Here is a 24,121-nt window from a genome sequence, read left to right as displayed (position 1 = left end):
CAGGAATGTGGGATCTTAACCCCCCGACCAGGGATGGAACTGGCACACCCTGATTGGAAGGCAAAGTCTTAATCTCTGGGTCACCAGGGAAGTCCCCCACATATACTTTTAAATAAAATAAGGAAGCTGCATAATGGAGGGCAGACACAAGGCAGAGGCACGTGACTCCTCTTTTCTTTCCTGGCTTCCTACCCAGTTTTCCACTTCTGGGGTGAACAACATCACTCCTCAGACCCACACACCAGCCTAGGCTGTGGGGAGGTTTTGCTGTCTCAGGGGTAGAGTTTCTTGTGTGTTCAAGTGTGTTGAGTGTGGCAGCTCTTAAATCACCTACTTGAAATAAAGACATTCTAGATTTTATCTTTCCCACCTCTAATTTTATTGTGCTCCAGCCTATTGCTGCTCCTCAGTTAGAGCTGATCATGATTGTCAAAGGGTAAAGAATCCTCCTGCAATACAGGAGACCCAGGTTCAGCCCCTGGGTGGGGAAGATCCCCTGGAGAAGGGAAAGGCAGGCAACACACTCCATTACTCTGGCCTGGAGAATCCTATGGACAGAGGAGCCTGGCAGGCTACAGTCCAGGGGGTCACAGAGTCAGATACAACTGACTGACTAACACACACACACACACACACACACGAGGGAAGACCTTGGAAAAGGTCTTCTTCTCCAAGTGCTGTGTTGAAACTCCTCTGGTGACACCTGGTAGGCATGAAGGGGATGGAGAGGGAGCCTTCCACCCTCAGTTCAGTCCAGTTCAGTTGCTCAGTCATGTCCAACTCTTTGCAACTCATGGACTGTAGCTTGCCAGGCCTCCCTGTCCATCACCAACTCCTGGAGCTTACTCAAACTCACGTCCTTTGAGTCAGTGATGCCATCCAACCATCTCATCCTCTGTCGTCCCCTTCTCCTCCTGCCTTCAATCTTTCCCAGCATCAGGATCTTTTCCAGTGAGTCAGTTCTTCGCATCAGGTGGCCAAAGTATTGGAGTTTCAGCTTCAGCATCAGTCCTTCCAATGAATATTCAGGACTGATTTCCTTTAGGATGGACTGGTTGGATCTCCTTGTAGTCCAAGGGACTCTCAAGAGTCTTCTCCAGCACCATAGTTCAAAAGCATCAATTCTTCAGCGCTCAGCTTTCTGTATGGTCCAACTCTCACATCTATACATGACTAACCCTTCCACCCTATTGCTAGCCAGTTCTGCTCCTTAGAGGTTAACTCTACTCCACAGCCACAGGATCTTCCTGAATCCAGTTAACAGAGCTATGTGGTTTGAGGGAAGCATCAGGATAAAAGCCCAGGAGGAGAACCCAGGCCTCACTGAAAAGTCACTGTTAGAACCACCATCCCATTCAACACACATCAACTTGTTATCCATTAAACAGAGGCCAGCACCCTCACTTAACATACATATTTTTACATTTCCTAGTCATTGTTACAGTGTGATTTTATTGAACCAGTTCTGTGAAAATACCACTTCACATGTAGTTATGGTTTAAAAAGAAGGCAATCACCTATTTGCTCTAAGAGGAGCTGGGGAAGACTCATGAACGTGTCATTTCCTTTGTTCTTTGGATCAAAAACTCAACAGCAAGTAACCTATAGATTGAAACATTCCTAGGTAACTGCCTGTCAAGCTTTGGAGCCCACTCCTCTGGACTGGATCACCAGTTGATCTGAAGTTGGTTCTAAGTTTCTATCATTAAACATCCTTTTTATTACTATCAATAATTTTTTTCCACCAGCACCTCAATAGTAAGCTGGACTTATGAAAGCATTTCTCGGTTCCTTTTCCATTAAAGCATTCAGTGTACTGGTCTAATGTGCTGGTTATATTTTAGCATCTTCGTGGCTGTAAGTAAGATGTCTATTATGACTCTGCACGCATGCTAAGTCACTTGAGAAATGTCTGACTCTTTACAACCCTATGAACTGTAGCCCACCAGGCTCCTCTGGCCATGGGATTTTCCAGGCAAGAATACTGGAGTGGGTTGCCATGCCCTCCTCTAGGGGATCTTCCTGACCCAGGAATTGAACCCACATCTCTTATATCTCCTGCAGTAGCAGGCAGGTTCTTTACCACTAGCACCAACTTAGGAACACACACAGATTCCTCTCATTAATCGCTACGAGGCTCAGGAACCCCAGTTTGGAAATCACCATATTCAATAGATCCTGTATTCTCTTAATTTCTCCTTTCTTTCTTCTTTCTTTCATTGCAAATAACCTACGATATCTACCAGTGAATACCCTAATTAGTTACTAAGACAATAATACTTTGGACATATGACCATAGGATGAGATATTTGAAACTGAAATTGTCCTGGAAATTCTAAGATACATGATCTTTTTAAAAATTAATTTTATTGAAGTAAAGTTGACTTACAATGCTGTATTAATTTCTTCTGTACAAGAGAGACTGTTACATATGTAAGGAAAGATATAAGCATCTGAATGCAGAGTTCCAAAGAATAGCAAGAAGAGATAAGAAAGCCTTCCTCAGCGATCAATGCAAAGAAATAGAGGAAAACATCAGAATGGGAAAGACTAGAGATCTCTTCAAGAAAATTAGAGATACCAAGGGAACATTTCATGCAAAGATGGGCTCGATAAAGGACAGAAATGGTATGGACCTAACAGAAGCAGAAGATATTAAGAAGAGGTGGCAAGAATACACAGAAGAACTGTACAAAAGAGATCTTCACGACCCAGATAATCATGATGGTGTGATCACTGACCTAGAGCCAGACATCCTGGAAGGTGAAGTCAAGTGGGCCTTAGAAAGCATCACTACGAACAAAGCTAGTGGAGGTGATGGAATTCCAGTTGAGCTATTTCAAATCCTGAAAGATGATGCTGTGAAAGTGCTGCATTCAATATGCCAGCAAATTGGAAAACTCAGCAGTGGCCACAGGACTGGAAAAGGTCAGTTTTCATTCCAATCCCAAAGAAAGGCAATGCCAAAGAATGCTCAAACTACCGCACAATTGCACTCATCTCACATGCTAGTAAGGTAATGCTCAAAATTCTCCAAGCCAGGCTTCAGCAATACGTGAACTGTGAACTTCCAGATGTTCAAGCTGGTTTTAGAAAAGGCAGAGGAACCAGAGATCAAATTGCCAACATCCGCTGGATCATGGAAAAAGGAAGAGAGTTCCAGAAAAATATCTATTTCTGCTTTATTGACTATGCCAAAGTCTTTGACTGTGTGGATCACAATAAACTGTGGAAAATTCTGAAAGAGATGGAAATACAGACCACCTGACCTGCCTCTTGAGAAATCTGTATGCAGGTCAGGAAGCAACAGTTAGAACTGGACATGGAACAACAGACTGCTTCCAAATAGGAAAAGGAGTACGTCAAGGCTGTATATTGTCACCCTGCTTATTTTACTTCTATGCAGAGTACATCATGAGAAACGCTGGACTGGTAGCAACACAAGCTGGAATCAAGATTGCTGGGAGGAATATCAATAACCTCAGATATGCAGATGACACCACCCTTATGGCAGAAAGTGAAGAGAAACTAAAAAGCCTCTTGATGAAAGTGAAAGTGGAGAGTGAAAAAGTTGGCTTAAAACTCAACATTCAGAAAATGAAGATCATGGCATCCGGTCCCATGACTTCATGGGAAATAGATGGGGAAACAGTGGAAACAGTGTCAGACTTTATTTTTTTGGGCTCCAAAATCACTGCAAATGGTGACTGTAGCCGTGAAATTAAAAGACGCTTACTCCTTGGAAGGAAAGTTATGACCAACCTAGATAGCATATTCAAAAGCAGAGCCATTACTTTGCTAACAAAGGTCTGTCTAGTCAAGGCTATGGTTTTTCCTGTGGTCATGTATGGATGTGAGAGTTGGACTGTGAAGAAGGCTGAGTGCCAAAGAATTGATGCTTTTGAACTGTGGTGTTGGAGAAGACTCTTTAAGAGTTCCTTGGACTGCAAGGAGATCCAACCAGTCCATTCTGAAGGAGATGAGCCTTGGGATTTCTTTGGAAGGACTGATGCTGAAGCTGAAACTCCAGTATTTTGGCCACCTCATGTGAAGAGTTGACTCATTGGAAAAGACTCTGATGCTGGGAGGAATTGGGGGCAGGAGGAGAAGGGGATGACAGAGGATGAGATGGCTGGATGGCATCACTGACTCGATGGACGTGAGTCTGAGTGAACTCCGGGAGTTGGTGATGGACAGGGAGGCCTGGCATGCTGCGATTCATGGGGTTGCAAAGAGTTGGACATGACTGAGCGACTGAACTGAACTGATACATTTATACATATATTCTTTCTCATATTCTTTCCCATTATGGTTTGTCGCAGGCTATTAAATGTAGTTGTCTGTGCTATATAGTAGGACCTTGTCATTTATTCATCCTATGTATTCTAGTTTATTTCTGCTAATTCCAAGCTCTCAGTACATCCCCCCTTTTCAACCACAAGTTTGTTCTCTCTCTCTGTGATCTATTTCTGTTTCATAGATAGGTTTATTTGTGTTGTAATTTAGATTCCACATATAAGTGATTTTATACAACATTTGCTTTTTTCTTTCTGACTTAGTTCGCTTAGTATGATAATCTCTAGGTCCACCCATGTTGCTGCAAATGGTATTATTTCATTCTTTCTTATGGCTGAGTAGTATTCCATCACATATATATCTTTGTCCACATCGTCTTTATCCTGTCATCTGTGACGGACATTTAGGCAGTTTCCTTGTCTTGGGTATTGTAAATAGTGCTCATATGAACATAGGGGTGCAAGACACATGATCTTTTTACTCAACCTCTTGATTTTCATGACAGTATCAAGATTTATAGAATCTTTAAGTATTGTAATCAATTACTTAATAAAAAGAATAGCTACTGCTAGTATTGTAGAGTATTTGCTGTGTATCATGGGCCAGGTCCTTTACATACATTAATCTTAAATCCATAATAATACAGTGAAGCAGATAACAACTTAAATTGCCTAATGAGGGCACAGACGCTTCCATTCTACTAGTAGGAAGAGGAAGAAGTGGGACTCAAGTTTTCTCAGACTATGGAGGACATGCTTCTCTTGCTCCTGTATAAATGGAACCTGAGAACTCTCAGGTTATGATGGGGAAGCTGGTTTGCTTTTGAGTTTCTTTCTTTCCAGAGAGAAAAAGGAGGGCAAGCACCAACTGTGAGAGGTGGCCTTTGTCTTGGATCCTGAAATATTACAGCATGATCTGCCGAAACAGTGCAGTGAAGACCACAAGCCTTTGAGGGTAACATGGGTTACCATCATGTAACTGACTGTGATCTTCCTTTTGTGACTGTTGGATTTTCCATCTGACAATATCTGTGAAGAAAAATATTTTTCCATGAAAACCTCTGGGATGCAGCTCTGTTATTTGGTTTGGCTTCGTGTTCTTCACCTGATGATATTTGAGAAGAAAAATGTTTCCTCTTGAAAACCTTTGGGAAGCAGCTTAGTGTTATTTAGGTTTGGCTCCATATGTTCCCGCATTTGTGTAGAAACCTGCAGTACTGTTTTTCAGTTCTGTACTGGTGTCCTAGGAATGGTGAGCAATTGGTCTTTCTATCTGTGTATCTGGGCTTCCCTGATATCTCAGTTGGTAAAGAATCCGCCTGCAATACAGGAGACCCTCGTTCGATTCCTGGGTTGGGAAGATCCACTGGAGGAGGGATAGGCTACCCACTCCAGTGTTCTTGGGCTTCCCTTGTGGCTCAGCTGGTAAAGAATCTGCCTGCAATGTGGAAGACCTGGGTTCAATCTAAATATCGATCACCAACCTCTCTGTTGATCTATCAGTCTATCTCTATGTATCTAGGTCTATCTATGTAGATCTATCTATCCATATCTATCTTTATTTTTGTATCTATCTGTATATTTATAAGGGCTTCCCTAGGGGCTCTAGTGGTAAAGAATCCACCTGCCAATATAGGAGATGCAAGAGACACAGGTTTGATCCCTGGGTTGGGAAGATCCCCTGGAGGAGGAAATGGCAACCCACTCCAGTATTCTTGCTGGAAAATCCCATGGACACTGGATCCTGGTGCGTTACAGTTCATGGGTTGCAGAGTCATACACAATTGAGCTTACACATACACATAAATTTATAAAGTATTAAATATTTATGTAGTATATAATATATACCTAAATATGGCATTAAAATATAATTGTATTACATTTAAATATAATTTGTACATAAAATATTAAAATATATTTATATTTTAAAATGTTTATAAATATTAAAATATTAAAAAATTGTAGATATGTTTTTTGTTAAGCATGGATATGTTTAACATTAATACTTCCTCACTGGAAAAGTATAACTGACTATTTTCTCTCAGAGAGGATCGATAAAAATCTCATTCCTTTTGAAAAGGATTTCTGAACCCTAGGGTAGTCATAGTTTCTCTGATTTAAATTAAAATGTCTTCTTACTTTCAGCTCCATTCTTCTTGTGTCACCTGTCTGTGTTTGCAAGGTAAAGAATGTAGTTAGGTGACCTTGCTGCCTAGGGAACTGAGTTGCTGCTGTCTGCTTTCCCATAGCCGTTTACTCCTCCTTCAGGAACATTCAGTCTGTTTTCAGGGACTCTGGATCCATTCCTGAAAATGGAAAACTGAAGTTTCAGGGGGGAAATGATGGGAGGAAAAAGAAGTGGGAGAGGAGGATTTACTGGAGTGCGATAAGGAAATGAATGTTGTTTCTTATAACCCAGCATGTCTTCACTTCCTGAGCCATCTGGACTTATTACTTAAATGGGGAATGAAAGAGTTTCTAATGACTTTGAGCTTTTAAGATCTGCATGCTCCCTTTTTACTAAATGAATGAGCTTCATTTTTGGTTCAGGGGCTGTCTGGTTCTGGTAGAATGAATTTGCCAAATGATACCCCAAAAGCCAGTCTCCCCAGCATTGTCCCCAACTAGAGAGAACTGGTGAAAAGATCAGATTCCAGCTGGAGGCAATGCTTTTTTTTTAATTGATTTTTGTTATTTTCCCCTATCATTTTTATCTGTGGAGCTCAGTTATTAAATTTTGGGACCTTGTGTCCAGTTCATGGCTTTAAAATCACATTACAGATTTCACTACCAGGCAAGACAAGAGTATATTAATTGGGATAGAACAGTAAAAATAATGTTTCTAGTCTCAGCATCAAGTGCTCATTTAGTTTTTAGGAAAATGATAGAGAAGTCTTTCTCTATTCTTGGCGAGGTGTTTCTGAGGGGAGTAGAAGGTCCTTTGGTCCAATCCACCCTCACAACAAGACTTTAAACCAAGAGAAGCAAAAAGAAGTTACAAAGCCATAAGATAGCTCCAGCTGCAGGAACTGGAGTCTATAGCTTAATTTGTTTGAATAGACATAGAAATAGAAGCTCATGTTCTTTGAGCATAAAACATCCAGTAGGTTGAGGATCTACGAACTTCCTGTGATTTTCTTGCATTTGCAGTACCCAAGCTAATGGCCAAACTTTCTCATCACTGACTTTTTGGGCAGCTTGAGTGGGAATCAAATGCATCACTGGTTATCTGAGAACAGTACAGTAATACTTGATGAAAGTGAAGTGTGCTGTACTTGAAGTCCAAAGATGCTTTTCACCCACCTTGGGCATAACCTGTGCTTTGCTTCTCTAGCCAAGGTGTTGACTTTGTAGAAATCCACTTACAGCCTGTTCTGTCTGCCTCAGGACCGACAGTTCCCAAGGACAGGGCTGTGAGCAGGGCACAGGGTAGAAGGTGCCTTCCCAGAGCAGTGTTAAGACCAGTGGCTCCAAAGAGACTCGCCTTGGTCTCCAATGAGGCTATGCAATTCAGACAACTTCCACGGTAATCTATTCACCACCTTAAGATATCACTGGAAAATATCTATGAGTGAAGAGAGAAATATGGGTGAATTTCTACATTTTAGGGGCCTAGGAAAGTTGATGAAAGAAGGCAAATATCAAACTCAACTACAGATTATGATATCAAGTCTAAGTAACAAATATGCCTTAATGAAACTCCCATCACCCAAAGCTTACACTTTTTAAAATTTCTATTTTATTTTTTATGAGTTGCTTTTGAAGTCAGAAAACATAAGCAGAGTAAAAATATGTCTCCATGATGTCAAATCTGGGTAAAAAGTGGAACAAATCAGACAGGCAGGGACACGACAGGATCTGCTTCACGACAGATATTGGTCTTTCGACTTTTGTAATTTTCTTATCTTTGGTAGCTGGCCAACTACTAAGTTCATTGTTCTTAGGGAATGCTGAAAGTGGTGCTGACTGGAGTCAACTTGGTCTTAACATGTTTTTGTCTTTTTCTGCGGAGGGGAAAGGAAAGGATAAAGAGTGAGATGGGAGGTGGATAAGATTATCAGCAGAATGTTTTTAAGTTTTTAATAAAATAAAATAGAATATGGGACCTCACTGGGAAAATGCAGAAACCATTCTCTGAGGATATTGGTCTCTTTGTACCTTGTCTTTCCTTTATGTTGAGATATCCAGAGAGGAGAATTCTTAGTGGAAATTCTGAGGCCCAGGATGAAATAACTAAGCTTTAGAAGTACATGGACCTAAGCTGCATCAAGTCTTGAGGCAGATCTCAGAGACACAGTGACTTATCTTAAGGTCACACACTTGCTAAGCAAGCCCAAGCTGGCTGGTTGAGCACCGACTCTTTTTTTTTTTTTTTTTTTTACATGGATAATTTTATTTTATTTTATTTTTTTTCCTTCATATTTAAGTTTATTTATTTATTTTTTTTTTCTAATTTTATTTTATTTTTAAACTTTACATAATTGTATTAGTTTTGCCAAATATCAAAATGAATCCATAACGGTATACATGTGTTCGCCATCCAGAACCCTCCTCCCTCCTCCCTCCCCATACCATCCCTCTGGGCCGTCCCAGTGCACCAGCCCCAAGCATCCAGCATCGTGCATCGAACCTGGACTGGCAACTCGTTTCCTACATGATATTTTACATGTTTCATTGCCATTCTCCCAAATCTTCCCACCCTCTCCCTCTCCCACAGAGTCCATAAGACTGTTCTATACATCAGTGTCTCTTTTGCTGTCTCGTACACCGGTTATTGTTACCATCTTTCTAAATTCCATATATATGCGTTAGTATACTGTATTTATGTTTTTCCTTCTGGCTTACTTCACTCTGTATAATAGGTTCCAGTTTCATCCACCTCATTAGAACTGATTCAAATGTATTCTTTTTAATGGCTGAGTAATACTCCATTGTGTATATGTACCACTGCTTTCTTATCCATTCATCTGCTGATGGACATCTAGGTTGCTTCCATGTCTTGGCTATTATAAACAGTGCTGTGATGAACATTGGGGTACACGTGTCTCTTTCCTTCTGGTTTCCTCAGTGTGTATGCCCAGCAGTGGGATTGCTGGATCATAAGGCAGTTCTATTTCCAGTTTTTAAGGAATCTCCACACTGTTCTCCATAGTGGCTGTACTAGTTTGCATTCCCACCAACAGTGTAAGAGGGTTCCTTTTTTCCACACCCTCTCCAGCATTTATTATTTGTAGACTTTTGGATCGCAGCCATTCTTACTGGTGTGAAATGGTACCTCATAGTGGTTTTGATTTGCATTTCTCTGATAATGAGTGATGTTGAGCATCTTTTCATGTGTTTGTTAGCCATCTGTATGTCTTCTTTGGAGAAATGTCTATTTAGTTCTTTGGCCCATTTTTTGATTGGGTCATTTATTTTTCTGGAGTTGAGCTGCAGGAGTTGCTTGTATATTTTGAGATTTGTTGTTTGTCGGTTGCTTCATTTGCTATTATTTTCTCCCATTCTGAAGGCTGTCTTTTCACCTTGCTAATAGTTTCCTTTGATGTGCAGAAGCTTTTAAGGTTAATTAGGTCCCATTTGTTTATTTTTGCTTTTATTTCCAATATTCTGGGAGGTGGGTCATAGAGGATCCTGCTGTGATGTATGTCGGAGAGTGTTTTGCCTATGTTCTCCTCTAGGAGTTTTATAGTTTCTGGTCTTACGTTTAGATCTTTAATCTATCTTGAGTTTATTTTTGTGTATGGTGTTAGAAAGTGGTCCAGTTTCATTCTTTTTACAAGTGGTTGACCAGATTTCTCAGCACCACTTGTTAAAGAGATTGTCTTTAATCCATTGTATATTCTTGCCTCCTTTGTCAAAGATAAGGTGTCCATATGTGCGTGGGTTTATCTCTGGGCTTTCTATTTTATTCCATTGATCAATATTTCTGTCTTGGTGCCAGTACCATACTGTCTTGATAACTGTGGCTTTGTAGTAGAGCCTGAAGTCAGGTAGGTTGATTCCTCCAGTTCCATTCTTCTTTCTCAAGATCGCTTTGGCTATTCGAGGTTTTTGTATTTCCATACAAATTGTGAAATTATTTGTTCTAGCTCTGTGAAGAATACTGTTGGTAGCTTGATAGGGATTGCGTTGAATCTATAAATTGCTTTGGGTAGTATACTCATTTTCACTATATTGATTCTTCCAATCCATGAACATGGTATATTTCTCCATCTATTAGTGTCCTCTTTGATTTCTTTCACCAGTGTTTTATAGTTTTCTATATATAGGTCTTTAGTTTCTTTAGGTAGATATATTCCTAAGTATTTTATTCTTTCCGTTGCAATGGTGAATGGAATTGTTTCCTTAATTTCTCTTTCTGTTTTCTCATTATTAGTGTATAGGAATGCAAGGGATTTCTGTGTGTTGATTTTATATCCTGCAACTTTACTATAGTCATTGATTAGTTCTAGTAATTTTCTGGTGGAATCTTTAGGGTTTTCTATGTAGAGGATCATGTCATCTGCAAATAGTGAGAGTTTTACTTCTTCTTTTCCAATTTGGATTCCTTTTATTTCTTTTTCTGCTCTGATTGCTGTGGCCAAAACTTCCAAAACTATGTTGAATAGTAATGGTGAAAGTGGGCACCCTTGTCTTGTTCCTGACTTTAGAGGAAATGCTTTCAATTTTTCACCATTGAGGATAATGTTTGCTGTGGGTTTGTCATATATAGCTTTTATTATGTTGAGGTATGTTCCTTCTATTCCTGCTTTCTGGAGAGTTTTTATCATAAATGGGTGTTGAATTTTGTCAAAGGCTTTCTCTGCATCTATTGAGATAATCATATGGTTTTTATTTTTAAATTTGTTAATGCGGTGTATTACATTGATTGATTTGTGGATATTGAAGAATCCTTGCATCCCTGAGATAAAGCCCACTTGGTCATGGTGTATGATCTTTTTAATGTGTTGTTGGCAGAAATAAATGCAAAAGAAACAAAAGAGACCATAGCAAAAATCAACAAAACCAAAAGCTGGTTCTTTGAAAGGATAAATAAAATTGACAAGCCATTAGCCAGACTCATCAAGAAACAAAGGGAGAAAAATCAAATCAACAAAATTAGAAACGAAAATGGAGAGATCACAACAGACAACACAGAAATACAAAGGATCATAAGAGACTACTATCAACAATTATATGCCAATAAAATGGACAACGTGGAAGAAATGGACAAATTCTTAGAAAAGTACAACTTTCCAAAACTGGACCAGGAAGAAATAGAAAATCTTAACAGACCCATCACAAGCATGGAAATTGAAACTGTAATCAAAAATCTTCCAGCAAACAAAAGCCCCGGTCCAGACGGCTTCACAGCTGAATTCTACCAAAAATTTAGAGAAGAGCTGACACCTATCCTGCTCAAACTCTTCCAGAAAGTTGCAGAGGAAGGTAAACTTCCAAACTCATTCTATGAGGCCATCATCACCCTAATACCAAAACCTGACAAAGATGCCACAAAAAAAAAAACTACAGGCCAATATCACTGATGAACATAGATGCAAAAATCCTTAACAAAATTCTAGCAATCAGAATCCGACTCTTCTTTATCTCGAGGGAAATTGTCCCCCATGGATACGGATCTGCATCATGGTCAGTGAGAAACGTTTTCCTGGAAGTCTGCTGAATGGAAAGCACTTGCTGGGCTCTAGGGATTTAGGGAGGAATTCAGCATGGTCTCTAATGGTAAGCTCTCCACAGTTACAATTTAGTGTGGAAAATCCCATGGATGGAGGAGCCTAGTGGACTGACGTCTCTGGGGTCACTAGGAGTCGGACACGACTGAAGCGACTTAGCAGCAGAAATAATGTAATAGTAATTACTGACAACAAGAGAGTTCCACATGAAAGCTACAGATGAAGGCATTGTTGCAGATAGTAAGTATTTGGTAAATCTTTGAGTGAGTGAGTAAATGAATGTGAATTTGGGTCATCAGTGAAGTGCCATCCTATCACATCTGTTGGGAAGAAAGACCTCACATAAAAGGTTTTAAAGGAAAAGTAGGACTTGGCTGGATGGTCAATGAGGGAATCCCACCACTAGAAATGTACCTATTATCTGTTAAGATCTGACTCTTTAGCATAGTTAAATGTGGGAAAATCCAGTCCATTCCCCTTCAGCACTTATTTATCATGGGGCAATGCAGAGCAATGTATTGGTTGGAGAGACAGTTTTAAAAAAGCTGTGATGCTCTTGGGGATGATGCTACTAGATCTGGGTAAAAATTCAAATGCCAGGTATACAAGCAAATTTGGAAGCCAGGAATAGAAAATATTTTTAGCAGCAGGCGACTGACCACATGAAGCCAGTGCTAATTAAGAAGGTGAGTAACACTGCGGCGTCACAACAAACATAGTAATGAAACTGGCTAACATAATACTTGTGGAGCTTTGACTATGTGCAGACACTGTGCTACCTTCCTTCATTTCATACTTAAAACAACCCTGAGAATGAGCGTTCATTATTACACTAATATATAAGCAATGAAGTCAAGACTCAGAGTTTAAATTACTTGCCCAAGGACACATAGTTATGGAGACCGAAAAGAAACCCTCTAATTCTGCCTGTTTTTCTCAAGAACTCCCTCACCCAGCCTCTTGCAGGCCAACGAGGAGACAGAAAGAGTCTTGTATCTACTATCTCATAGGGCCTGAATGATGGAGCCTTTCATGAGGTAGGCTGGGATCAAGACCTTTCTCAGTTACTTTGTCAGAATCAGGCTTCAACAGTACGTGAACTGAGAACTTCCAGATGTTCAAGCTGAATTTAGAAAAGGCAGGGGAACCAGGGATCAAATTGCCAACATCCATTGGATCACGGAAAAAGCAAGAGAGTTCTAGAAAAGCATCTGCTTCATTCACTACGCTAAAGCCTTTCATGGTGTGGATCACAATAAACTGTGGAAAACTCTTAAAGAGATGGGAATACCAGAACACCTTACCTGCCTCCTGAAAAACCTGTATGCAGGTCAAGAAGTAACAGTTAGGACCGGACATGGAACAACAGATTGATTCCAAATTGGGAAAGGAGTACGTCAGGGCTGTATATTGTCCCCCTGCTTATTTAACTTATATGCAGGGTACATCATGAGAAACTCTGGGCTGGATGAAGCACAAGCTGGAATCAAGATTGCTGGGAGAAATATAAATAACTTCAGATATGCAGATGACACCACCTTTACGGCAGAAAGCAAAGAATTAAAGAGCCTCTTGATGAATGTGAAAGAGGAGAGTGAAAAGGCCGGCTTAAATCTCAACATTCAAAAAATGAGGACCATGACATCTGTTCCCATCACTTCATGGCAAATAGATGGGGAAACAATGGAAACAGTGAGAGATTTTATTTTCTTGGGCTCCAAAATCACTGCAGATGGTGACTGCAGATATGAAATTAAAAGACGCTTGTTCCTTGGCAGAAAAGCTATGACCAACCTAGACAATATATTAAAAAACAGAGATGTTATTTGGTCGACAAAAGTCTGTATAGTCAAAGCTATGTTTTTTCCAGTAATGAGAGTTGGACCATAAAGAAGGCTGAACGCCTAAGAATGATGCTTTTGAAATGTGGTGCTAGAGAAGACTCTTGAGAGTCACTTGTACTGCAAGGAGATCAAACCAGTCCATCCTAGAGGAAATCAGTCCTGAATATTCATTGGAAGGACTGATGTTGAAGCTGAAGCTCCAGTACTTTGGCCACCTGATGCGAAGAGCTGACTCATTATAAAAGACCCTAATTCTGGGAAAGACTGAAGGCAGGAGGAGAAGGGGACACCAGAGGATGAGATGAATGGATGGCATCTCTGACTTACTGGAAATGAGTTTGAACAAGCTCTGAGAGATGGCGAAGGACAGGGAAGCCTGATGTGCTGCAGTTCACGGGGTTGCAAAGAGTCAGATACAACTGAGTGACTGAACAGTTACTCAGGGGATTCACTGACTTTTCCTAATTTTAGGTCTAAAATTCCTAAGAAAGCAGAATCTCTAAAAATACAGCCAGGTCTCAAGTCAGCTTATTGTTTGACTTTTCTTTGAATTCCAAATAAGTCTTCTTTATTAGCAAATTTATTAGCACAATGGATGCCCTCAGGGTCTGCCGTGCTGGGTGTTTTTTTGAAAATCATCTGGCTTTTGAAAATAATTGTTAAGTGTTCCATTTTCATTTAATTCCATCCTTCTCTCAAAGATGACTTTCCCATTGTATTGTATTTTAAGTTTTTTAAAACCTGAAACAACTCAACGTTCTTTTGAACTAGGAAATAGCTTTCAAAATTGTTACACTGGTTGAGGCTCTCCTGTCAGAAAGGCTGTTGGAAGAAGGTTCTAGACTATTGCTGTGTTTCACAGACATGTCTGCTCTTACAAGGACCTGTACTCCTTATGAAATAAAACACCTATGCCTTGGACCCTAGAGACTCAGGTTCAGTAAATATCCAGTGAGGCTCAAGAATTTGTATGTTTGGGAGAATGGCATTGAAACATGTAAAATATCATGTATGAAACGAGTTGCCAGTCCAGGTTTGATGCACGATACTGGATGCTTGGGGCTAGTGCACTGGGATGACCCAGAGGGATGGTATGGGGAGGGGAGGAGGGAGGAGGGTTCAGGATGGGGAACACATGTATACCTGTGGCGGATTCATTTTGATATTTGGCAAAACTAATACAATTATGTAAAGTTTAAAAATAAAATTAAATTAAAAAAAAAAAAATATAAATAAAAACTCAAAAAAAAAAAAAAAAAAAAAATTTGTATGTTTAAAACAAGTGCCCAGGTGACCCCTGCTCAGGCAAGTGTGGGAACCCTGTCGGGGAGAGGAGGCTATTGGAGGGATACCTGGAGCTTGGGCTTCTGACCTTGTTTCTGTCACAGACCTGTGTGAGCTCGGGTGAGGCCAGTTTAACTTTTTAAAATTTACTATTAAAGTTTAAAAAAATTTATTAGGGTATAGTTGCTTTAGAATGTTGTGTCCGCTCCTGGTGTACAATGAAGTGAATCAGCCGTATGTATACATGTCTACCTGCCTCTGGCTCCTCCCTGCCCCGCTGCTTCTTCCCCAGCTCCCACGGTCAGTTTCAGACGTTATAGTGGATCCACGTCCACTCTAGTCTCCCAGTTTATCCACCTTCCCTCCCTCGCCCCCTGTCCACGTCTGTTCTCTGAGTCTCTGTTTCCTGCCCTGCAAAGAGGTTCATCTGTACTATTTTTCTAGATTCAGTAATTCAAATATTTCATGTGATGTTTTGAGGCAAACACATTGGGGTCTGAGGTCTTGTTTGCAAGTTGTTCAATTCTTTTTTTACAGAATGGATGTTTTGGATTGAGGTCTAGTTGATGTACATACAATATTATGTAACTTTCAGGTATATGGCACAGTGATTCACAATTTTAAAGGCTATAGGTCGTTTGTAAAATATTATTATTTTATAAAATATTGGCTCTGTTCCGCATGCTGCCTCCTTGCAGCTCGTTTTGCATGTAGTCATCTGCACTTCTGAATCCCCTACTTTGTTCATTTCTTCACGGAGCATCTGTGGAGCATCTCCGAGGCGGGAGTCTCTGCGGCCAGCAATGGGTCTCCTTGGCCTTTCAGGCCTCTGTCTGCTCCCCGAGGCTGCCTCTACCCAGAGCCCGGGCTGTGAGAAGTCGGGGCCGGAGCCGTGGCCTCCTGTGGCCTGGCCCTGTCAGCTTCCTTAGCACCCAGCCTGCGGTGGAGGGGAAGACTCCTCACAGAGGGACTCTCGGTTGTCCCTTCACCAGAGTCACGGCTTCCGCCTGGCCTTAGGGAGTGCCATGCTCTGCTCTGCGGGTGTGATGGCTGGGAGCTGGTCCCTCCTGGGATTCAGGCCTTCCACTTCATCAAAGGGCCTGAGAGCCCCTTGGCCTCGGTCTACTCACTCCTGGAACAAAGGGGTCTTGTCTCACTCCTTGTCCCCTCCCCACTCACTCTTCCGACCAGCAGGGCGCGTGGTCAGCTCCCCTGGGGCTCTAGCGCTGTGAGCCGGTGGCAGGTGGGGCTGCGGCGTTTTGGTTCCAGGTAGTTTGCTGACCTTCTGCTGTGGCATCCAGGCTGCAGAGATGGACAAGATGCTGCTTTGCTGGGGGCCGGCAGTCCAGGGTCTGATGGTCTGTGCTCTCTCGCTGTGTGACCTGGAGCAATTTATTTGACCCTTCTGAGCCTCAGATTCCTCATTTGTGATCTAGGGGTAATGAAAGTACCAATCTTGTGGGGTTATGGTGAGAAATAAATGACCACATGCAGATAAAGCATTTTAAATAGTGCTTGGCATACCAGCGGACTATAGCATCCATATGGTGCTCTAGGGGCTTCCCTGGTAGCTCAGCTGGTAAAGAAGCCGCTTGCAATTCAGGAGACCCTGGTTCAATTCCTGGGTCGGGAAGATGTGCTGGAGAAGGGATAGGCTACCCACTCTAGTACTCTGGGGCTTCTCTGGTGGCTCAGCTGGTAAAGAATCCACTGCAATGCAGGAGCCACAGGAGATGTGTGTTTGATTCCTGGGTGGGGAAGATCTGGAGGAGGGCATGGCAATTTTTAATTGGAGAAAAATTGCTTTACAATGTTGTGTTGGTTTCTGCCATATGTCAGCCCACTCCAGTATTGGTGCCTGGAGAATCCCATGGGTAGAGGAGCCTGGTAGGCTACAGTCCAAAGGGTGGCCAAGAGTCAGACACCCCTGGAGCACCTGAGCACGCACGAACCCATGGTGCTCTAGAGCAGTGGTCCCTAGCATTTTGGGCACCAGGGATCAATTTTGTGGAAGACAGTTTTTCCACGGACCCTGGGGATGGTTTGGGGATGATTCAAATGCATTACATTTATTGTGCACTCTATTTCTATTATTATCATATCGGTTCCACCTCAGATCATCAGGCATTAGATCCCAGAGGTTGGGGACCCCTGCTCTAGAGGCTGCCCCTTGTGTGAACTCAACAAGATCAAGCTGGTGCTCAGAGCCTTACTCAGCTCTGGCTACTTTTCCTGTTTTTCAAGCTTTACTTTAAACCATTGATTCCACCCGCAGCTTGCACTGATGTCCTTCAGCAGCTGCTGCTCTCTGACCCCTGTTTGTCATCTTCTTCTTTCTGTTTCCCATCCTCAGGTCAAGAAAGCATATGATTTCTCCTAAATTTACTTCCTCTGGGGGTACAGAGCCCCAGTCAAGCTCAGAGAGTTTGGAGAAGCATTCAGTTCAGTTCAGTTCAGTTTAGTTGCTCAGTCATGTCGGACTTTTTGCGACCCCATGAATCCCAGCATGCCAGGCCTCCCTGTCCATCACCAAATCCCAGAGTTCACTCAGACTCACGTCCATCGAGTCAGTGATGCCATCCAGCCATCTCATCCTCTGTCGTCCCCTTCTCCTCCTGCCTCCAATCCCTCCCAGCATCAGAGTCTTTTCCAGTGAGTCGGCTCTTCTCATGAGGTGGCCAAAGTACTGGAGTTTCAGCTTCAGCATCATTCCTTCCAAAGAAATCCCAGGGCTGATCTCCTTCAGAATGGACTGGTTGGATCTCCTTGCAGTCCAAGGGACTCTCAAGAGTCTTCTCCAACACCACAGTTCAAAAGTATCAATTCTTTGGCGCTCAGCCTTCTTCACAGTCCAACTCTCACATCCATACATGACCACAGGAAAAACCATAGCCTTGACTAGACGGACCTTTGTTGGCAAAGTCATGTCTCTGCTTTTGAATATGCTATCTAGGTTGGTCCTAACTTTCCTTCCAAGGAGTAAGCGTCTTTTAATTTCATGGCTGCCGTCACCATCTGCAGTGATTTTGGAGCCCCCAAAATAAAGTCTGACACTGTTTCCCCATACTCAATTGTTTTTACTATTTTTTCTAATTTTTAATTGGAGAATAATTGCTTTACAATGCCATACCGCAACATGAATCAGCCATAGGTATAACATGTGTTCCCTCACTCTTGAACCTCCCTCCCATTCCCCCCCACTCCCCCCACCTCCATTCCCCCATCCCATCCCACTTCTCCGTGTTGTCACAGATCACTGGGTTGAGCTCCTTGTGTTATATGGCAATTTCCTACTAGCTAGCTATTTTACAAATGGTGATGTATATGTTTCAATGCTCCTCTCTCAATTCATTCCATGCTCTCCTTCTCTCACGTGTCCACAAGTCCATTCTTTATGTCTGCATCTCTTTCCTGTCCTCAAATAGGTTTATCAGTACCATTTTTCTAGATCCCATATATAATAAACATTTTTTTGACCCATTGCCTGATTTTGCTCTGTTTTTTGGTCACCGCAGAGCACTGAGTAGAGTCCCCTGTGCTGTACTTGGTTTTTCTGAAATGCCTGGCATGTGGTACCATGCTTACTTTGGGGGCTGACCCCTTCAGAATCCCGCTGTCACGTGATTCTGGGTTGTGGGCGCGAGTGGCAGGGAAAGCTTCAGTGTGGATGAAAGCACTGGCTTTCCCAGAAGAGCCAGGGGGCCCTCCTGGGCTCACTCTGGCTGGCCGTGGCTGGCCCTTGCTGTGGGGAGTGAGGAGAAGAAGCGACATGACTGAGCACAGAGTTGCCAAGGGGCCTGGAGAATCCCCTGCTGGATAATCCCATCATTGAAGACAGGGTGAGCTGCAGTGTGTGTGTCTCATCACGGGCAAGCCTCGTGAAACACACTATGAATTAGAAATATTTGAGGCTTATCTTTATGAGCTGCTTTTTAAACTGAGAGTGGAAAAGAGAAGCTTTGGTTCAAAATGAAAGTTCAGTGCCATGAGCAGTTGAATCTCTATTGCTTGTCTTTAGGGACTGAAAAAACCTCTGTCCTTCTTTTCGTCTTTTTCTTTTTTAAAATTTCTAATGAATCTGACAAAGTGGTATCTTTGTACAGTTACCATTTTTTCTCCTTTCCTTCGTCTCTTTAGCAGCACAGTTATTTATGAAACAGAAGCCTGCAGTGATCTTGACCTTGCCTCCAGTGGCCTGGGCCCAGCTGTGTGCAGTGGTGGGGCTCAGGTAGAAGAGGTCAGCCTGATGCAGCCCTGGCTAGGGACAGGGCAACCGCTGGACATGGATAGGGGACTGCCTCGGTCCCATTGGGGGTTTTGTGCTTGCTTCACTGGCTTCATTAATGTCCCTGTCCCTGACACATAACGTGAGGAGTTTAAACTGACTGGAGTGAGTCTTTTGTGGGCGCTGAAACTCAAGGTCCGCTCCTCTCCTGGATTCCTTTTCTTCTCTGCTTTCCCTCGAACCTTCTTCATCATCACAGACATTATCTACTGTCAAGAGAGAGTCCTTCACATTTATGTTGGTTATTGTTGGCAAAGTTACATTTTTTTTAACATTTATGCTGAATGCCACTCGTGATATTAAAAAAAAATATTGGTGCTTGGAGTTCTCTTGATAAGCATTCTGATCTGAATTTATCAGCAAACCAGAGGAATCTTGCAGTGGAGTTTATGTTGTTTACTCTGGGACAAAGTGAAAGTGAGAATGTTAGTCACTAAGTCGTGTCTGACTCTTTGCGACCCCATGCACTGTAGCTGGCCAGGCTCCGCCGTCCACGAGATTCTTCAGGCAAGATTACAGGAGTGGGTTGCCATGCCTTCCTCTAGGAGATTTTACCATCCCAAGGATCGAACCTGTGTCTCCTGCATCTCCTGCATTGCAGGCAGATTCTTTATGGTCTGAGCCACCAGGGAAGCCACTCTAGGAAAGGAGGGGGCCTAATTCACAGGTCCTCAACGATGGTTTGACTATAGTGTGCTGTGCTGAAATTCTGTGCCCTCGCTGTTAGGAGCTCCCCTCCACCATCAGAGCCCCACATTCTTTGTATCAACTCACAGTATAATACAGGCTTAGGTAATATCAGAAAATTGGATGTGGGTGAAACCAGGAAGGGCCTGGGAAAGAACTATATTTCAGAGACCAGGCAGACCTGTTAGGGAGGGCAGGTCATGCATCCCAGGGGTGGGGGGTACCGTGAGGCAGGAAGGTGCTTGGTGGCCTCTGGTCCTATGCCCCTGGGCTTCATGTGACCTCTCCAGCACTGATTCCCACCGTGTTCATTTGACATTGTGCTCTAACCCCCTCAGCTGTCTTTTACTCTCTCTAATGTGCAGCCCTCTGTTGCCTCGGGACCTTTGCACGTGGTTCCTTCAACACTTGTCTGCCTACCTTCCTCCCATCCCTCTCCAGCTCTCTCAGGGTCGCCTTCCTTCACTCCACTCCCATAGGTCAGATCCCCTATGATGTGCTTTCTGGCACCCTGGGCTTTTTCCTTCTTGGCATCTAGAGTAGTTAGTGTGTTTCTTTGTTGGGTTATCAGCTTTTTGTCTTTAACCACGAGGTCAAAGATGGTCAGTTGTGCTGACTGCTGCAGAGGGCAGGGTGCTTGGTGCACAGAGAGTGTTCAGTAAGCATGAGTCTGGATGGACCAATGGGAAGAAAGAATGGCTCCTTGGTGGTCTCAGTGTCTGTGATGGTGTAGACCTTGGTGGTGTGGTCCCTCTGATGGTGGAGACCCTGTGTATTTTCCATGGCTTGACTGCTTCCACGCTCTAGCTGACCATGTGCTGGTTGGGACTTGTTGCAGCATCTTTCAAGACAGTGGACTAAAGGGGAGAAGGTGATGATACACAAAGACAATACAGTAACTGAAAAATATTTTGTTTAAGATACAAGTACATGCATCCCCATAAAGTCCCTGTGAAACTTCTTTAGTATAAACATTTCACAGACAGAAGCGCTAAGGCTCAGGAAAAAGTTGAAAGGAGAAGAACATCTGCTTCTCAGATTTCCAATTTCAAATGTGATGATTTGAATGGAGTATTCTGACCCACGTCATTTTTGCTCTCTAGTTGTGTTGGTGAAGGACCAGCATTCTGAACCTAGAGAGGCTGAACGCCTGAGCTCCATCTCCTCAAGACTTGCCTCCTGCCTCTTCTGCAGGGTTTAGAGTTGCATCCTTGAAAAGGCTGCGAGTCTTCTTTCTAGTACCAGCAGGATGGCCTATGCTTCCCAGAAGCAGATTCTGAGACCAAGGTCCACGTGCAGGAGATTTATTGAGGAAATGATCCCAGGAAAAACCACTAAGGGGGTGGAGAGGCAAGATGGGGAGGGTGAAAGAGAAAAGCAAGGATGGCATTTCAGCTTGATCCCACCAGGGAACTCAGAGTTTGTCCTCACACAAGGCAAGAGAGCTGGACTTTCGTACTGTACCTGGCATTCTCCAGACTCCAGTAGCCTGAGGTGTCGCCTAAGAGAGGTCCAGGAGCAGGCTGTCAGAGGCCAAAGAACACAGTGGCCAGGAGAAGAGCAGTCAGAAAAGAGAAGGGAGACCGAGGACGTGTAGGGAGCACTGACAATGTCCGGGAGAGATAAGAAATTACGCAACAATGCAGTAAACAGATCTCACATGAAAGTGTGTTCACATGCTCTCTCATTAGTTCTAATAACATACTGTTTATTTAAGCTGACTCTATGGGCTTCCCCAGTGGTGCTAGTGGTGCCTGCCAATGCAGTAGACACAAGAAACACGGGTTTGTCCTGGGTCAGGAGGATCCCCTGGAGGAGGGCATGGCAACCCACTCCAGTATTCTTGCCGAGAGAATCCCATGGACAGAGGAGACTGGAGGGCTATGGTCCATAGAGGTGCCAAGAGTCAGACATGACCAAAGTGACTTCGCACACAGGCATGTGTCAAATATTGTGTAAGTGCTTTACATATATTATCTCTAACTACTATGATATTCCTATAATAATGTTACTATAATTACTCTTCTTATTGTAGGGGTGAGGAAACTGACTTCCTTTTTAGATATTTGAAATAAAACTTTATTCTGCTTCTAAACAAAAAGGAATGGGAATGACAGTAACAAACAAGATTTCACCTCGCAATAATGTCACGTGACTATGCTGCTGCTGCTGAGTCGCTTCAGTCGTGTCCGACTCTGTGCGACCCCATGGACAGCAGCCCACCAGGCTCCCCTGTCCACAGGAGTCTCTAGGCAAGAACACTGGAGTGGGTTGCCATTTCTTTCTCCATGTCATGTGACTATAGCAGTTTTATACTTGAAACTCAAGGAGGAACAATTGTGTTCCAAATCACCTAAATACGCAGGTCCAAAAATGAAAGTTTTTTTTTTTTTTTTTTAACTGCCACATTCACTCCAAAGCCCATCCACCTCCTTCAGCACCCAAACATTAAGCACATGTTCTGCTTAGCTATGTAATAAAGTGGCGAACACGCTGCACCGCTGACATCATGGGACACTTGCCTATAAAACTAGACTTCTGACGCTGGGCCCCAGCCTCACCTTCCCACAGGCCAGCATCTTCATCTCTGCAACCTCTAAGCCCTGCTTGTCCCGCACTGCCAAGGCTGGGTCCCTGACCGCCCCTGGCGGGGCAAGAGCAGGCATGGCGACGAGCTCCACGATAGGGTCTCCGATCAGTTTTCTAGCAAGCCAGAGGAAGGGCTCTTCAAAGCTGTAGTTACTTTTGGCAGAAATGTCATTGTACTGAAGAGTCTTCTTTTGGTGGAAGGCAGATGACTTTGCCTCAGCCTTTCTGTCCTTAACGTCCACTTTGTTGCCACATAACACCATCGGGATGTTCTCACACACTCATGCCAGATCTCTATGCCAGTTAGGCACTTTCTTGTAAGTAACTCTCGATGTTACATCAAACATTGTAACGGCACACTGAGTTTGTATATGATAGCCCTCTCTCAGTCCACCCGATTTCTCCTGACCAGCTGTATCCCATACTTTGAACGTAATACGTCCTCTGTTGGTATGGGACACAAGAGGATGGACCTCAACACCCCAGGTAGCTACATACTTCTCAAATTCACCAGTCAGATGATGTTTCACGGACATAGTTTTTCCAGTACCACCATCACCAATACCAGTTTGAACTGAACTTGGGGTTCTCCTTGGGCAGCCATCGCGATGTTGCTTCCAGAAGCATCTCCGCACCTGTCTGACTGAGCAAAACTGACTTTAAAGAATTCAAATGGCTTGCCCAAATTCTCACAGATAGAAGTAACTTTCAGGCTTAGGCTGACAGGACCGTAACTCCAAACTTTCAAGCAATACCTTAAAGCCGTCATTACTCTCCCAGGCAAATTCAGAAGGACATGGATGGATGTAAGTACTCCTCCTGAGGTGCAGTGTTAATACAGTATTTTAAGTCCTCTGAAGGTTTGACAGGGCCACCTTGCTCTCCATTTGTTGAGGGCTGCCTTCGGATAGAGAGGAAGAGGGCAGGATGGAGGGAGCACAGTGGGGACACAGATCACACAGCTTTCCCATGGAAAGACTCCCCCCATCCCTACCGCCTGCCTCCTCCTTCCATGGCCGCCATGGTGAACCCTTGAGGTGGGTTCCGCCAGCTGGGCTGAGAGCCATTCTTCAGCTCCCACGTGGAAGGGAGACTCAGCTTTTTATAACACTCACACTTTAAGCAATGATCCAGATTATCCCCAAGAATTCCAGAAACACTGGACAAGTTTTTCTCAGGAAGCTGTGGCGTGAGTGTCTGAGCAGAGGCTCTGAGTCCAGGTGCTCCTTGCAGATCCAGGAGCTGCTGAGGTTCCTCCTCATCAGGGAGCAGTGGTTCTCCTTAGAGTAAAAGGAGAGAATGTAACAGAGGGTCAAGGGCAGACCCTGGCCCGGGGCATGTGCTCTGAAACTGATAGCTGTCATTTTTGGATGTGACTTAGGAATTTTGTTTAGGTAAGATGTTTGCTGGGCCACTGTACTGAAATATCCTAGACTGGGTGGCTCACACAACAGTAATTTCTGT

At 43.2% G+C, this 24,121-nt stretch overlaps 1 pseudogene; it reads right to left on the bottom strand.

The window, feature by feature from the left end:
• Positions 1–22,590: 22,590 nt before the first annotated feature.
• Positions 22,591–23,261, bottom strand: LOC102272435 (GTP-binding nuclear protein Ran pseudogene; annotated as a pseudogene).
• Positions 23,262–24,121: the final 860 nt, after the last annotated feature.

The sequence above is a fragment of the Bos mutus genome, chromosome 10 (assembly GCF_027580195.1).
Source record: "Bos mutus isolate GX-2022 chromosome 10, NWIPB_WYAK_1.1, whole genome shotgun sequence".
NCBI classification, from domain to species: Eukaryota; Metazoa; Chordata; class Mammalia; order Artiodactyla; family Bovidae; genus Bos; species Bos mutus.
The sequence above is the reverse complement of the archived record's forward strand: the minus strand, read 5'-3'. Positions and strand labels throughout refer to the sequence as shown.